The following is a 17057-nucleotide window of genomic DNA, read 5'->3' as shown; positions in this document are numbered from 1 at the left end:
AAGTCTGTTTCTCATACTTTGACTTCCTTGCTCATAAATGTGGCTTTTCATCTATTTTTTTGTGCAATTTTCCCCCATAATTTTGACATATCTCTTAACCATGACTTTTTCTTTTAGAATTTTAACATAGGATTTTAATTTTTGTATTAAAAAAATACCTACCTCCCATACTTTTTAATTTTTTTTTACTAGCAGCAATGGGCTTCCATATACTAGTTTGTCGTTTCAAATTTCAGGTGAGATTTTAAACAAGTACTCCATGTCTCACTTTGTTTTCTCAACTAAGTAAGCTTAACTAGAAACCGTTAGGGGTTAAAAAAGGCTAGTTAGCAAGCTTGCGGTAGCTAGTAATTATATACCTGAGAAAGTTTCCATCAAATGCTCGCAAATAACTGTCGAAGAGCGTTGTTTTTCCTCGTAAAGCTGTGAAAAAATGGAGAACTTGAAGTTCTCAAAGGAAAGGCAAGCTACTTATTTAGAAACTCCTTTAACGGTCCTTTTTCGTATGTGCTGAAACTTCTGTAGATTAAGCTAGGTAAATATGAACAACGGGCGGTTAGAATTGGCCGTTTGAGGTAATTTAATGAGAATATAACGCGTTATTCGATCTCATTTGGCAAGAAAAATACAGCAAAGCTTAGTTCGATTCAGTTTGCAATAAGGTAATAATAGGGAGCCGTATTTGGGGATTTTGGCAGTCAAAAATTAGCAAATATGTTCGGTTATCTTTAGCTAACGTTACTTTCGGTTAGCTAGCAACGAAATTAACGGTTTGTTAGCTACATTGATACTGATGCCTCATATGTTCTATATGTCCTATAGAAATACTATTATAGTTTCCTTTTTTTATCACATACCCTTCATACTTACTGTATACCCTTCCCTACAAATTTAATCTTTATGAATGGACAAGGGGAAACCGAAGTTGCATCCTGGCTGGCAGGTTTTGGACTTGTTCCACTGTGGGCTGACATTAAACCTAACCCCATTACATACACTTGTTGATGCTGGACCTTTAACCCAGGTGACAGACAGCACTGCCAAACTCTTGAGGAGGGTGTGTGTTGAACCCTGACTGGTTTCTATATTTAGTCCTCCAGCAGTGAGTTTTTCTGATCGGCCCCGGTATGGCTGGGGCTTCTCCAGTGTCAGTCCAGCCCGTCCTGGAGCTCCGCGGACCGCAGATCTGAAACAGCGCCTCAGATTTCATCTACACCGAGTACTACTGAACAAGATCTGTTCTTCCACATTGGAGGTCATTATTGGGTGTACCTGCATCTGCCCTGCACCTTGCATCAACAAAACGGATTCCTCTGTTGCGTGTAAGTACCACCAACTTTAGTAATGTATTTCATCTCAACTTTAAACGGCGAACTGCAAAAGCTCTAACCTGCGTTATTTATGGCAGTAATTGATCTAATATGTCACAATCTTACTACAGTCATCCACCTTTTTTTCCCAGCTGCGCGTGCTTATTAAATCATCATTTGTCATTGCATTATTGTTCAGCCTGCAGGGCAATTGCTCATTACAGTCTGTATTAAAAAGTCCTCTGGTCTTCCTCAAGGACTCATTTTACGGCTCAGCTGAACTGATCTGAAAGCAGTCGTACACACGTGTCTCCTGCTGCTATTTTGGGGCTCTGACAGCTTCATAACATCGACACTATCTGACATTCCTGCAGACAGGGTGCTCACTTTGTAACTCTTGATAATATAGCGCAGTCATCTCAAACTATTTTTGTATCCTAAAAGAGAATAAATTTAAATAATCAAAAATTGGTTTGATAACAAAATATGTTAGTTCCAGATTTTACACAATAATACTGTCAAAACAGAGTATGCAGTATAGTGGTTGCATGCCCCTTTTATGGACTGCTATCACTGTAAGTACTCTGCTCCTGTTACTATGTCCTAACATTGATTAGGAGAAGATATGCAATTTTATTGCTAAACACCCAATTGCAGATATTGCAGCATCATGCCTCATTTGTCACTCAGTCACTTGCTCTCAACTTTGTGTTATGGTGACACAGCTCTGCTTGAGAGCAGTGAAGGGTAAAATCGCCCCAAAGAATGTTTTGATTGTTTTAGAAATTAAGGATCATATTTTAATTACTAACAAGGACATTAATTAATTTTAGGAGCTTGCTTTTTATGAAAATTCTCCTAAAGACAAATCCTTTGCAGAGTGTATGATTATCACACATTTGTGTACAAATAGGCAGATCCTCTTATTGCTTTATTGGTTGCATCTAATGGGGCTGCAAGTTCTTTTATCTGCAGCTCATTAGAACATTTTGAATAAGCAAATCACTGATGTTTTCCCCCTTTTAGTTTGTGTTTTAGATGTCTTTCATTAGACTGTGCTGCTGCATTTTCGATAAGTAAGACTTATTGTAGCTTGTCACCAAAGTAGGCTATGTTTATATTGCTATCTGTGCCACTTTATGTCAGCTCTGTTACTCTTGAACCTCAAACTTCATTCTAACAATTTCTTCCTGGTGAAAAGGAGTATTTAGCTTTGGTCTCAGAGGCCTCAGAAACCTTTCTGATGTGTAAATCCACAGTTTCCTTTTTTTTTTAAAGCACATGAACAACATTTACACAACCCGAATGTAGATGATAATTAAAGTGAACTGAGAATCATTGTGTTAAGCCTGTGGCATTAGAAATTCCTATTATGGCATCCAGAGTGTGATTGGTGTCATAGTTGGGATCTAGTGGGCCGTGACACTCTGAAGGTTAAAGCAGCAGACTCCCAACAATTTAGGAAACTTTTGCAAGCGCTGTGACTATGTCTTTTCAGTACTATCATCTGCAAGTACGTGTATTTGCTATATAGATAAAAGATTACAACGTAACTTAAAAAAGGAGACCATGTCCTTCTACTCAGTTGCTCAAAAGAGGTTGCGATGTTACATCTATAGAGGAAGAAATACTGCTGTAACTCAGCCAATATAATGTGTGTAGTCTTGTGTTTGTCTTGAAACTATTTTGCCTTTTTAGTGAAATTGTGAGGAACAGAATGATGTTCATTTGACAGCCATCGACCTTTATGACTATTGTCATGATCCTTTAACAGACTGAACATCAGTCAGGGAGGGCATCCAGTGACTTTTTCATCTTGTTAGCTGTTGTATTGCAACATCATAGCTGTGAAAATCCAACTCTTAATGCTTAAAAAAAGAGTTCTTAAAGATATCCTTTCTGGGGGTTGCTTTTAAGATCATATTCGTAGAGCTGTAGCTCATCTAAGCCAGATCTCAGTACAGCATGAAGTTAAGACATGAAATTGTTCACTTGTTATGGATTTAAAATCTTCCATTCCTCTTTCACTGTGAGTCTCTCTTTGCTTCAGTTGAACCTTTGTGCTGTGTTGTTAGTCAAACAAAAGAAGAGATTGACTCTCCCTTCTATTATGAGATCTTCAAGGGTGTGTCCACGAGTGCACGGTATGACAGGTTCGGCAACAGCGACTCTGTTGATTTACTGCCCGATCTCAGACAAAGAGCATAAAGCTCTCTTGGAAATCCTTTAGAGAGAGCTAATGAGTGTGCTGTAAGAAAGTCATGACACTGATAATTAGAAGGAAGCATTAGTTCATAAAATTGTTGTTGAACCTGAAGCTAAAAGGGAGTGTGGAAGATGAGGTTTCTACAGGTGAATGTTTACAACTACTGTGCATACAGTGGAGGTCAGAGGGATAATACCAGTACTTAAATCAGGTCAGCTAGCTTCTTGCCTGCTTCTGAAAAAGAAATTACACTCAATTTTATTCTGTTCAATCTATTATAGTCAGTTTAGAATACTTGACCTTTACATTTACTGTTTTTTTTTCAGCAGAAATGTGAAAATGTAAAACAAAAAAGTGCAAGATTGCTCACTGGCTTTTACCTGTATATTCTTGTACCATGCAAGTTGATTTGAATGATGATTACATTTTCATTGTACTTGAATCAGCGGTAGAATCAGTTGTGTCTCAAGATAAAAGTCAGAGCTCTGATCCCCATCACCTACAGCCTCTTGTTGATATGTCCTTGGGCAAGAAACTCAACCCTAAATTGCTCCCACTGCTGTATCAGCTGTGTGTGAATGCACACAATTGGATTAGTTAAAACCGATGGCCACTACATATAACAGTCTTGCCATCAGTGTGTGAATGTGTAAGTCTGACCTGTGGTATGAAATGTGATTTGAGTAAAGATTATACTAGAGGAGCACCACACAAGCTCAAGTCCACTTATCTTTTACAGATTCATATCTTTCAGTCATGTGAAAAATGTGGAGGCGTGGAAGGCAATATGAGTTTAGGACAATAGCAGCTACCTTGGCTGCTGTGTTAGAACAGGCATCTTGATTCTCCAAAACAAGATACTCCTCAGAACAGCATGTTTACATCACCCAACAACCACTTAAAAAGAAAGATATTAATTTAATCTGTGACACATTGGACCCTCAACAGCACCTGTGACACTATTTAGTAAAGTTCCAGTCAGAATTTAGCTCTGGTTATGTTTACACACTTGTGTATGCTGTGGTGGAGAACCCTTCTCCCTACACAGCCACTGAGATTTATGAAGTTTTTGTGTCAATGCTACAGCTGTTTAGGAAGTAAAGGGCAAGAAACTCTTCATCATTAAAGCACAGGTTAGTGCTTAAACTAGCTTGTTTACATTACTTAAAGATATGCTGTTAGTATTCTGGCACTGTAATGTTAGTTAAAAGACACTTGTATTCTGCTCAGATTTACATAATATGGATGGCAGGATTAGGAAGGGTCTGTTCAGTCCTACTGTATTGGTTGCCTGAAGAAATAGTGGGGCATCTAATACAATTGTTCTGCTTTTTGCTCCTCTTGGGGATTCCTTTCTCGCATAGCATTCTGCAGAAGTATGACCCGGGCTTGTCTCCTCATCAGTTAGCACATTCAATTGAACAACAGCTTCTTTTCTTTCAAAGAGTAAAACTGGCTACAACATGTAGATGGCAACCAAGACCATCAACTTCTCTAGTGTGCAGCAGTAGAAAGCCTTTCTTGCCCAGCAGGGGCAACAAATTAACAGTTTGTTAGCTACACTGATACTGATTCTCTCCGAAATGAACCTCCAAATTTTTATTTAATAATATGCAGGGTGATTTGAAAAGAACTTAAGTATATATGTATCTGAGTGACAACTATTGTAATTGTATGTAATTCTTCAACTTGCAACACAGCTAAAAACTGGGTTACTGTTGGTACGTCATGCTAGCATTCGTATTGCTTTTTTTTTCTAGACACCTTTTTCTAGATTCCAACTTCCTTTAGTGAAGCTTTGATACAGGAGGTGCTTACATTTAAATGGGAGTTCAGTGCAGCCTTGCTTAATCAACTTATAATATAGATATATAAATTATGCTCATTAATATGCTAGTAAACAGAGGATTAATGATCTGCTGTATCCTGTAGTTAACTGGTTGAGTGGCTTCCCCCTGATACGTTTTCATCCGTCTTGTAAGCCGTGCCTGCTGTTAGCTGATCTGGATGGTTAAATCAGCTGACTCTGAGGTGTGAACATGATTGAATACGTCTCTCCTTTTCCTCCCTTTCAACCTTCTCATAAGCCTGTGCCTTAAATGAGAATTATTGTATGTCATCAGGACACTGTAAATGAATATCAGAAGTGTCTAAAGCTAGTGATGTGGATTTGTAACGCCCCCCCCCCCCCAGTACTTTTTCCAAAATAGTGTGTGCTATGTTTCACTGCCCTCTGCCTTGTTGCTACAATTAGAGCTGACAGAAGTGACTTGTGACTTTGACTTAGAGAAACTGTGTCACTGACTCTCTTTCTCTCTCTCACCTTTTATCTGCCCTTCTATGAGCTTTCCTTTCTTTTCCCTTATCCACACAATTAGCTATTCTCAGCAGATATTCTCTTCCTTTCAAGCTTTATTTTTCTTAATCCCTTGAAAGATGAATGGTAAAAAAGCTTTTGACATAAGCAGATGATTGGAACAACAGCTCATCATGCAGTAAAGTGTAATAGATGGCATGCACATGAAGTCAAGGCAGGCAGAGGTCACTTCAGTTTCCACTGAGTGGCAGAAAACATGTAAACTACTGAAAAGTAACATCACCAGTCAGCCTGCTTGTACAATGTGAAGTAGCTGAGGGGTATCAAAGCAGGATTAAAGGAAAATCAGGTCTGTTAAGTTTGACTCTGCCTAAATATGAAGTTTTAATGTAACCAAGTTAGCCCTCTTTTATGTGGCTGGATCATCACTTCCTTTCAACTTATTTGTTGCTTTTAGGCTTTAAATCAGTTTAAAATCACAATCGTTTTAGTTATGATTACCTGACACTGTTCCCTGTGTCCAGTTTAGATCCCCAGCTGATAAATTATGTAGAAATCATCATCTGGCTGTCTCCGTGATCTTTCAAGGAATCATACAGATGTTTAGCTATATTTTCTGACCTTTGTAACTGAAAGTCATCCATCTTGACATCTGGAGTGTCCAGGCCTGTAACAGTGCATGTGCATGGCCAGGCATAAAATTGTGGGGGCATATCTGAAGATTTTATGTCATGTTTGACACTTGCAACTCCTTGGATGAGTCAAGCATAAAACAGGCTTTATACCTCCACTTTCACTACCCCTACTAACAGCAGCCATTTTGCGGGCCGTTTTGCTACCCGGCCATTCAGGTATAAAGTTGCATCAGTAACAGTGATAACAGTGACTGTTAAATAGCAATCACATCTTTACACAAACAGATGCACAATATTGTCAAATATGTTCAGTAAGCTAAAACTCAATGTATAGAAGTATTGAACCTAATGGCAACAATTTTAATTTAACCTAAAAGACACATGAAAAGCACATGTTAGAGTTAATGGCCTTTCTACTTACTAATAATTACCTTCAGAGCAGCAGCATAAGAGAGATTAACAACTGTGCAAAGTTTGTTTTATTAGTTACAGAGGAATACACAAAACAGTGAAGGCTGTTGTTCTTCCCTATAATTGATATCTGTGTCAGAGACTCATAACAGTTACACATTAGTTACAGCTTCTTTCAGCCTCATTTATTTCCAGCACTTTCTCATCTTCCTCCCCTGCCTATACTCGGTCTCGCTCTATCTCACTCCTCTCCACTTCTCTCTCTCTCTCTCTGTTCACTCATTCTGCAGCTGACATGAAGCCTTTGGATAGCTTAAATGCCGTACTATAGTGGTTTAACCTCCACACACCCCCATTGGTTGACTTCTATAGTTATGTTTTTAGAATTTGCACGTGTTAATTGCTACAGCAGTCCTGTGTTAAGGTTGAATAGATGCATGTGGCTGACCGTTGATAAACAGTGAACTTTTACGGTTTTGTTTTTTTACACTTTAAGTTCACATGCATACCAGCTACTACCTAAATAATGCATTAATTATTCTAATCTCCGTCCTTTCCCATTATTTAGGTAGAAAGAGGAAAACTTCTCTCAGAAGTAATCTATTATGTATCTGATTTGCCTAGCTGTACACATGCATGTGTAATCTTTCAGTTCTGCAAAAGAAAAGTGTTACCTCAAATTCATATCGTACTCTCTATGTTGCTGAGCAAACCCCACTTTCTCTTCAGAAAAATTGCAGCTCAAATTAGTGAACTCCTGCTGACATACTGTATTATACAGACAGGACTTTTAGGATCAATTTAAAATCGTTACTAGCTGTTCCTCAGTCAAAAGGATTGAGGTTTTGCAGTTGTGGCTCCAGGTTCTTAGGCTGCAGTGCTGTAAACATAAAGCTTGTCTGCAGCCTCAGACTGATTCTGAAATTAGAAAACTTAATCTTTGCCTGAAGTATCTTGCATCTGAAATTTTCAGTACAGGCTGTACTATTTAAGTTTGTGTTTCTGGTTTCTATTTATGACATTTTTCCATTAACTCTGCCAAGAAGGATACTTTTGCAATGTTTCCTGAGTACTTAATTACTGAATTTGGAGGCATTTTGTTTAGTATAAAACAATTTCTCAAGTCATATATTGTTCCAAACTTGACAAAAACATTTTACATTTGGTCATACTTTGATATCTAGGTGCCATGGACCACTGAGCTGACTGTAAGCACTTAATGTCTCAGTCTAGCAGCTTGGTAAGTGAGCTAATTAGCTCTATTCTGCTTATTTCAACCCATATTTTAACACTCGATTAACATTTTTAACCAGTAGGACCTACGAGAAAGTCTGGAAGCACTTTTTAGGGTTGATCTGAGCAGAAGTTGGAGGTTTCTGCCTTGTAAGTGGCTACAGAAGCAGCTGCAGTTATTGTTATGAGTGCACGCTGCTTCCAGTGCAGCAGACTTTTTGTTTAATTTGATACATACATTAAGGGGGCCTTAATGTATGTTTTTGCACCAATGAAATGATAAGATGACATTTTGTCAAAGACCCAATGGGACTTGATAGCAGTATAGATAAGTTATTGAACATTTAACAAAGATGTTGATTTTTTGGGTTCTAAAAAAAATGCAGATTCGACCTCCATCCCATGCCCTACAATGAAAGTGACAGAATTGTCCTCTGACTTGTTCACAGCCTTGGTGCATTCTGTATAGCCTGTGTTTTAAGCTACTGGCTATTTATTGGTGTCTTGGATTAGGGGGATTGGCTGACTAACTTGAAGCTTTGCTGAGGCCATGGCATCACTACACAAAAAACCTGTATATGTTGAAAAGTGTGCAAGTATTCAGCATCTCTTAAAAATGTATTGTTAGTGGGACAAATCAGACTATGGTGGGACAGTTTAGACAACTGTGATCCTCCATAGTTTATATAATCAATGGGAATAAAAAAATATTCAAACATGCCAGAGCTTTAATAGTAGTGACGTTTCTCAAGTCCTTCTGGCGTTTCATTAAGATGCAAAAGTAACATTAATGTCTCCTACAAGTAGAGGAGAGTAGAAGATGGTACACTGTAGAAACTGCACAAATAAATTCACTGGGCACTTTATTAGGTACACATTGCTAGTAATACCCCCCTTTTGCCTTCAGAACTGCCTTATTTCTTCGTGAAATAGTTTCAACAAGGCATTCGAAACATTCTTCTCACATTTTGGTCCATATTGACATGATAGCATCATGCAGTTGCTGCAGATTTGTCAGCTGCACATCCATGTTGTGAATCTCCCATTCCACCACATCCCAAGTGTGCTCCATTGGATTGAGATCTGGCAACTGTGGAGGCCACCAGAGTACAGTGAACTCATTGTCATGTTCAAGAAATTGGTTTGAGATGATTTGAGCTTTGTGACTGCTGCATTATCCTGCTAGAAGTAACCATCAGCAGATGACACTGTGGTCATAAAGGGATAGACATGGTCAGCAAAGAAACTCAGGGTGACAGTTTTGTTTAAATAATGCTCAGTTGTTACTATGCGGCCTAAAGTGAGACAAGAAAAGTTCCCCCACACCATTACACCACTACCACCAGCCTGAACCGCTGATACAAGGCAGGATGGATCCATGCTTTATGTTGTTTAGATCAAATTCTGACCCTACCATCTGAATGTCACAGCTGAAATCAAGACTCATCAGACCAGGCAGCGTTTTTCCAATCTTCTGTTGTACAATTTTGGTGAGCCGGTGTGAATTGTAGTTTCAGTTTCCTGTTCTTAGCTGGCAGCAGTGGCACCCGGTTTGGTCCTCTGCTGCTGTAGCCCATCTGCTTCAAGGTTTAATGTGTTGTGTGTTAGTATTCTGATGGTATTCATAAACCAAATTTATTTACAATTTACATTGCTGCTGTTTTTGGACATTGTAGTTTGCTTTGTTCTACTAACTTGTGAAACACTGATATCTGAGCTGACACTCTGTTTTCCTGAAGATAATATGAAAGGCTTCGACCTTTAAAACGCTCACATCTATCAGGCCATTCAAAGAGTATTGGAATGACAGGAGAGGCTGTGATTACCTTGAACTGCATCTTTTAACTTGTTCATTGCTTGAGGCAGATCGAGAAAAGTTAATACAAGGAGTATGAAGAAGCTGATTAGAAATCATACTGTCCGATTTGTCTGCCTGAATAACATCCTAACCCTCTGGCAGGTTATAACAAACCACTTCAGTCACTCTTTGACCTGCTCTGACATTTGTTCTGGCATATTGGTGAGGCCTGCTGCTATGTAGCACTGTTTTATTTTAGTTTCACTCACCTGTTTGTTCTCCTAAACTGTCAGTCATGTTTGTGATCAGGAGGAAGAGAAGCTCTGGTCTGGTTGTGAAGTGTTTTGGCAGGGAGATTTTTGTGGATTGCTAAATGTCACACGTTTTTCTCAGTTCAGTTCATCCTGTCCCAGGGCAAGAAGGAACAAGATAAAACAATATGACCCTGGGTCCTTCAACCAGCACTCAATGTAAACTGACAGAGAGGTGTTTCTTTGCTTCACAAAAGATGGTAGAGTCCCACTGAGCTGTGCTTTTGATGGGCTTTCTGCCAATGTGTTTTAAGCAGAGGTACAAGGCTTTCTGTATCTTTAAATGACAGGACTGCAAAACCCGCAGGTCTCTTAAGTGTGAGACAAAGAGTGGAAGCGCTGCAGGGTCTTTGTAGTGTCACAAACAGCTGTTCTTTGGAAACTTTGAGTTTGCTTTTCTCAGTTCGTCTTGTGAAGGGTTAAAAAACAGTTCAGTCAAAATTCAGACTGCAACTGTCCTTCAACAAAGCAATCCAAGGAACGTTGTAGGATTTCTGTTGAATGAAATTGTCTTTATTTTTTACATGGCAAAATATATTTGAATCAGCAGGTTTATTTTTTATATCTAATAGAACTGGAGTCCTTTTTTTCTTGGACACTATAAGGAGATTTTGTGATTGGAGAATGTCTCTTCTGACTAAATGAATCCCCAGTGGAGTCCAGACACTGGTGGTGGAGGAGGCTGAAGGCTTGCAGAGAACAGATGGGTGAAGAGCTGATGGCCTTGGTTCTGTGGAAAAGGACGGTGATGGGGAGGTGGAGGGGTGCATAAAATGTTGGCACAGGAGAACTAGAGGTAGGGAGAGAATTCTGTTAAAAAGTCGAGCAGAATGATGGTGTCTATTTAAGTCTGCACCAGTTTAACTTTAAGAAACAACTTTAGCTGTGGCTCAATAAACTATTTTAACCCTCATTGATTTAGACTGGATGCTAATGCTAGCGACATAACAAAATTCACTTTCGGGCATTTTTGGTGGTATGACTGTGAAACTTGACACACTTGTCTTTGTACAAACTGTCTAGAGGGCTGTGGTGTTTTTGGAACTTCAGTGTGTACTTACAAGGTTTTTAACTTTAGAAATAAAAGCGTCATTACCTTTACAACGAGACACACAGGAGAGTGAGCTCCTCAGGCACCTTTGTTTGTCTATATGTCAGGCTGCAGTGTTGATTGGCTAGAACTCGTCTGATGTCTTAGCCGATCCGATAGTGTTGTGGGTGGGACATAGAGTGTGAGTGACGGACAGCTGAGCCAGAGGGGAAGACACAGACGCAGAGTAGCCAAAGTAGCTGACCTATTAATTAATCAATGAATTAATCACATCGGTGATCAGTAGAATAAAACGTCATTACCGGTTATCTGCAAAATGCCAAATAGTTGCACCAATATAGTAGTCGGCCACACCAATTATTGTATTACAAACTACCTGTTTTGGATCTTTCTCAGAAATGGTGTTAGACTCTCATACTGACCACATTACCTTTTGTGTTTGACCATGAAAGCAAATTACTTTGTTCAAGAAGTGACTTGATCTTGCCAAAGACAACCCCTCTTTAAAAAGGAAGTAAGGCTGAAAGTTTGCCAACATTAAATTGATGACACACGAAAAATTAATAAGCTACTGACACCAATGTGTACACATCTCTGCATATAGTATTTGGGGTCACATAAACACCTGATCCAGTGTTATTATAGCTTTGAAATTATTAATCACATGTGTAATGTCTGTAGGGTCAATATTGGCCTGTACTGATTTTCAAATTTCAAAAAAATGTGTATTGCTAATACAGTAAACTAGAGTAGGCTGTTTTTACCAGATTAAAAAAATGCCTTTTACAAGCCAAAAAATTTCAACACTGTGGCATCAGACTTTCAGTCCTGTTGAGAAGGTTTTTACTCCTCATTTTTACCTTGGGCTACACGGACACCGTGATGTAACCTTTTCTCTCTTTGTTTCAGAGCTGAGTGTTGCCATGCTGCAGGGAGGCTGTGGATGAGAAAATATGTCGTCAGACTTCTACCCCAGAGATGATCTGGTGGAGAGGGGGCCCATCCCCCTGGACATTGACAACGTCCACATGCTGCTGCAGGGTCAGTCTCTTTCTCTCTTTCTCTCTCTTTGCTTCATGCCAAGATTTCAGTGCAGAGTTTCTGACTCAACACACCATGCTACTTTTGGCTTTTATGTTCTTTTATTTTTAGTTTTTCCCCCTCACAGTAGGTATTCCAAGGATCACAAGGTGTATTTGTGAGCTCCTGACACTTACTTTTGTTCTCAGTTTTAGGTTATTATTGTAACCATGATACTGTTTTAAAGTGGTGATTTACTTTAACAACTATTCAAGTGAAACTAAGCCAAGGCTCAGTGTTTCTGGTCCGTGCTCACCCTGAGAGAGGTCTGAGGTCATTCAACTGTTACATTTAAAGCCCTGTGTCTTGATTTCAGTATTATATCTTGGTTACTGTGGAAACATAATAACTTTTAAGCCGTTATGCATCTCACTCAGGGGAAAAGTGCAATGGATCCATGTCAGTCCACTGCTGGTTCTATCCTGATTTACTTTTGTCAGTTTTTTGTTGAGGTCATGTGGGGTTTAAAGTACTGAAACTGAACCCTCTGCTCTTAGAAACATGAGTCAGATATTAGAGATTCATCCTGAGGGAGAAGGGGAGTTCAGGAGATGATAAAAACTTTTTGTTGCTGTCTCCCGGGGCAGTTTTGAACATTTTATGCAAAGCTGTGATGTGCAGTGGTTGTCAGTCAATCATGTTTTTCTTTGCTGTACAACAAATATAACGACTTTTCAACGTATCACTCACTTTAAGACTTTCTTGTTTGATCACCACAACACTGATTGTATTGTCATGGATTTCTTAACCCTGTCAGTACAGAACCTGTAAATTAATTCAGTTTTGTCATCTGACAGTAATCCTATCAGCACTAGCAGGCCATTTAGTTCGTTTTCTTTCATTCCATATAGCTGTCCCTCACTTCCTGTCTCCCAATGGACATTCGGGATCACAATTGCAAACAATCTAAATTTGTCATGTGTAGGACAGGTTTCATTTGATCTAAGCATGAGATATTCAGCTGCTCTGCTATCATGGTATGTTGCTGAGACCTGGCCAGATATAGAAGTTTGTTGTTTAGTAACGAGCAAAAAGTTCCATTTACACTCTGAGGTCTTCAGTATGAGCATATCTCTAAGTTCTGACATAATTTACTTTCTCTGTTTCCTGTCTATGCATATCAATCCCTTTTTATCTACTCTTTCATGTTGTATTTATCATGTCAGTTGTTTGTGGAAGCTAATTACCAATGTCTTGCACATTTCCGATATCATCTTTTTTCTACCTTCTATCAGTCAGTTGCTTTTCCTCTCCACTCAGTCATTATAGTTTTCTTTCTCTTGTATTCTAGTGTTGATTTCTGCAAGTTTATCCACTGCAATGCTATATCGCTTATAACTTCTCATATTTCATCTCCACAGTGAGAACACAGCTTTTTAACAAACAAAAGCTGTGAAATGTGCAGAATGGATGATGTAAGCCCAACATTACCATGATAAGCCAACTAGTTAACTAAGAGAGAAAGTCTTCTCTTCCTTGTGTTTATGAAAAGAGGTAATGACAAGAAAATCTGAGTAAAAACAGTTCAGACTGGGATGAATGGATGTTTTTTATGTACTTGCATCAGTAGAAAAGTAAAAAATACTTAACATATAATGTACATGTAATCTTCATTTTCTGTCTTTATTTTATAGTGATAACATGCCAAACACTTACAAAGAGAGACAGTTTGAAACAGATATTAAAGTGGTGTGCAGTGTTTGCCTTTGGCCAGGATGTACCTCGACAGTGCTTTGGATGACAAGAGCTAGGCATATAGCTGAGGAAAATCAGGGTAGTGATTACCAACTTTGGCTTTATGTGCACAGTGCATCCTGGAACATGGAGGCACTGCAGGCACAATTCTGCAAGCAGGTGAAGTCAGCATTATTTTTCAGCTTCAAAATACCATCAGTAACAACAGCAAAGCCGGTGATTACAGCATTAAATCAAGATCTCAGCGTCCTCCCTTTACAGTCATTAATTTTTCATTTACACACACTCATTTTTCACATATTAATGGGTTACTCATGTAAAGGAGTTTTGTCAGATATAGAAGATCCGATCTAACCTTTTCTCTGTCATTGACATTTGAATTTGACCCACTTTTCTCAGTTATGTATCATAAAATATAGCCAGAAGGCTGCACACTAAATTATAACAGGTCTTGTTTGGACAAGCTATGGAGTCTCTGTGCGTCAGATTTAAAGGAGGTGGAGCCAAGATCTCACCTGCCTGCCTGCAGGCTGGAGATGTAGACTGTTAGGCAGTTAGACAAGGGTTACCTGCAAAATAATTTCTCATGTGCTTTTTCACTCGTTTCTTTTCCTGTAATCAGAGATCTTCAGGTTTAGAGTAAATATGCTTTTTTGTGAGTGTTTATTTGGTGGAGAAACTTGATCTCTATTGATGTGCAGTATGTTTTGATGACTTAGTAAAAGTCCCTGCTGAATCAGCATGAGTGATCCAAACATGGGTGAGTTTTTTCATTTGTTTTTAAAGCATGGCTTTTGATTTTGTACAGAGATATCTTTTTTGCACAATTAAGTGCAAAGACATTGTACTCTGATGGTTGTTGATAGTGTTATAGCTAAAATAAGCAATTGGGTTTGTTTAAAATAATTCTTATGGCAAACTCTCAGGTGTCTCACAGCTCTCAGATTTCTGCATCTTGCTGACTTGCCAGCCAAGAACTTGACATTGCTCTTTATTTTGTGATGGTTTAAGGTGGTGTCTAGTTGGGTTTCTATTTGCTGAATGACTCAGATAGCTGTATTGTTAAAAAAATTTAAACCCTTCCACTTGGTCTTAACTTTGTTTGATGATAACAGATTAGTCCTAAATAGCTAAGTCCTCAGAAGGGCTTCCTAAAGGCTGCAGCTGAACTGAAGCCAGAGGTTGCCTGCTGTTAAACATATTAAGACAGCAAACACATTAAAATAGCCTGTAAGCTGTCTCTTAATGCATCTTAAGGGACCAGACATAGTGAAGGAGAGCTGGAGCCTAGCATAGACGGCATTGACATATTTCACATCTTTACCTCATGGCTAGGGTTTTTACTTGATGTTTTCGTTTGTACAGCAGTCCGACTTGTGCATCAGGTTGATTTATTTAAAAAAAAAAAAAAAAACACTAGCAGCCTTAATGTAGTTTAATCTTACTTGAAATTTGAAGAAGAAAAACCTTGCTGAAGAAAGATTTTTTTAGATCATTGGATAACTGGAAGTTTGGAAGGCTCTGACTGAGATGTTTGTCCAATCAGTGAGCTGATTTTTTGAGGGAAATGGAGAATGAGGACTGGATTATATGTGAGACTCTTCATACTGCCACTGATTTGAATGACTTCTTTGAGCCTTATAATGGTAAGTGGTTTGAAAATTATCAATCAAGCCTGATATTTTTTTAAAAACTATTTTAGTGCTGAAAGATTTCTTTTGCTTATTTTAGATATTTGAAACTTCGATTTTAAAAATGTGTGTAATGGCCTAGTGCTGGGCATTTAATAGAATTTCAATTTCAGTTGGGATTCTAGCTTCCCACAGACATGAAACAAGATCATCAAGATTAGACGATTGCAGTCCTGCATGCTGTGTTGCACTCATTTTGCCCATAGGTTTTGACATGTGTGTTCACTGGAGCACACCTTCCCTCCCTTAACACAATAGCATGGCTCTGCCTCTCCCACCAAAATAGCTGTCATTGTAATTTAAGTGAGCTGCAGAGGGGGCTATGGTACATACTCTGGTCAGTGTGAAAAGTGAGACAGCTAAGGTCGATAAACAAACTAAAGCACAGATAAACAACTAGACACACAAATACTACAAAAAATGTCATAACAGGACAAGACAAAGTGGACTAGACTTAGTATATAGGACCAGACAAACAAGACGGGAACATCAAACAGGACAAGTCTGGACAGACAAGACAGGACCAGACACACAGGATAATGCAAATAAACAGAGCTTTTGATACAGGCTGCAAATACAGGTTAAACTAACCATGTTTTATGTACTGATGGTTTACTATTGTTGCAGACATACAAAAAGAGCGCTTAAACATTCACTATACAAAATAAACTCCATGAATAGTTTAATCACGATTATCTTGTTCTCTAATCGTATGAAGCCAAAATGGATTTCCTACCCAACGCTATATGGAGTTTCTTTGTTTTTAAGTGTCAGACCTAATAAAAATGCAGATTAGGTCGGTTAATTTGTTTCATGGTTGTGGCTGCCACTCAAGGCAACATGCCAGATGGTTTTGATTATCTTAAATCTATCTTAAATCTGTGCAGAAAGTGGTAAAAATAAAAATAAATATTACAATCTTGCTCTCAATATCAATCAAAATAATCTAGATTACAGTTTTTGCAGAAAAATAGTCATGTTACAAACTAGTTCCTCTAAAGAAAAAGCAGAGGTGGAAAAACTACCAGACTATTGTAATCAAGTAAAAGTACTGTTTCTCTAGTTTATTTGTATAGAAGTTGAAGTACTGGTCTATAACTCTACTCAAGTAAAAGTTAAAAGTAAGTAATTTAAAATTTAGTCAAAGTACTAAGTTCTGAGTTGCTCCCAAGGGACTTTCACAGTGAAATATGACCTGTCCTTAATGTGCAATATCAACAAGAAAATATGGACTTCACACCAGGTTGTTTATTATAAGGTTTGACCTAACCTATAGTATAATGCAGCAGCTGTTTTGAGAAGAAATATGGAATCATTCA

This window comes from Cheilinus undulatus, linkage group 18 (assembly GCF_018320785.1).
Source record: "Cheilinus undulatus linkage group 18, ASM1832078v1, whole genome shotgun sequence".
Lineage (NCBI taxonomy): Eukaryota > Metazoa > Chordata > Actinopteri > Labriformes > Labridae > Cheilinus > Cheilinus undulatus.
The sequence above is the reverse complement of the archived record's forward strand: the minus strand, read 5'-3'. Positions refer to the sequence as shown.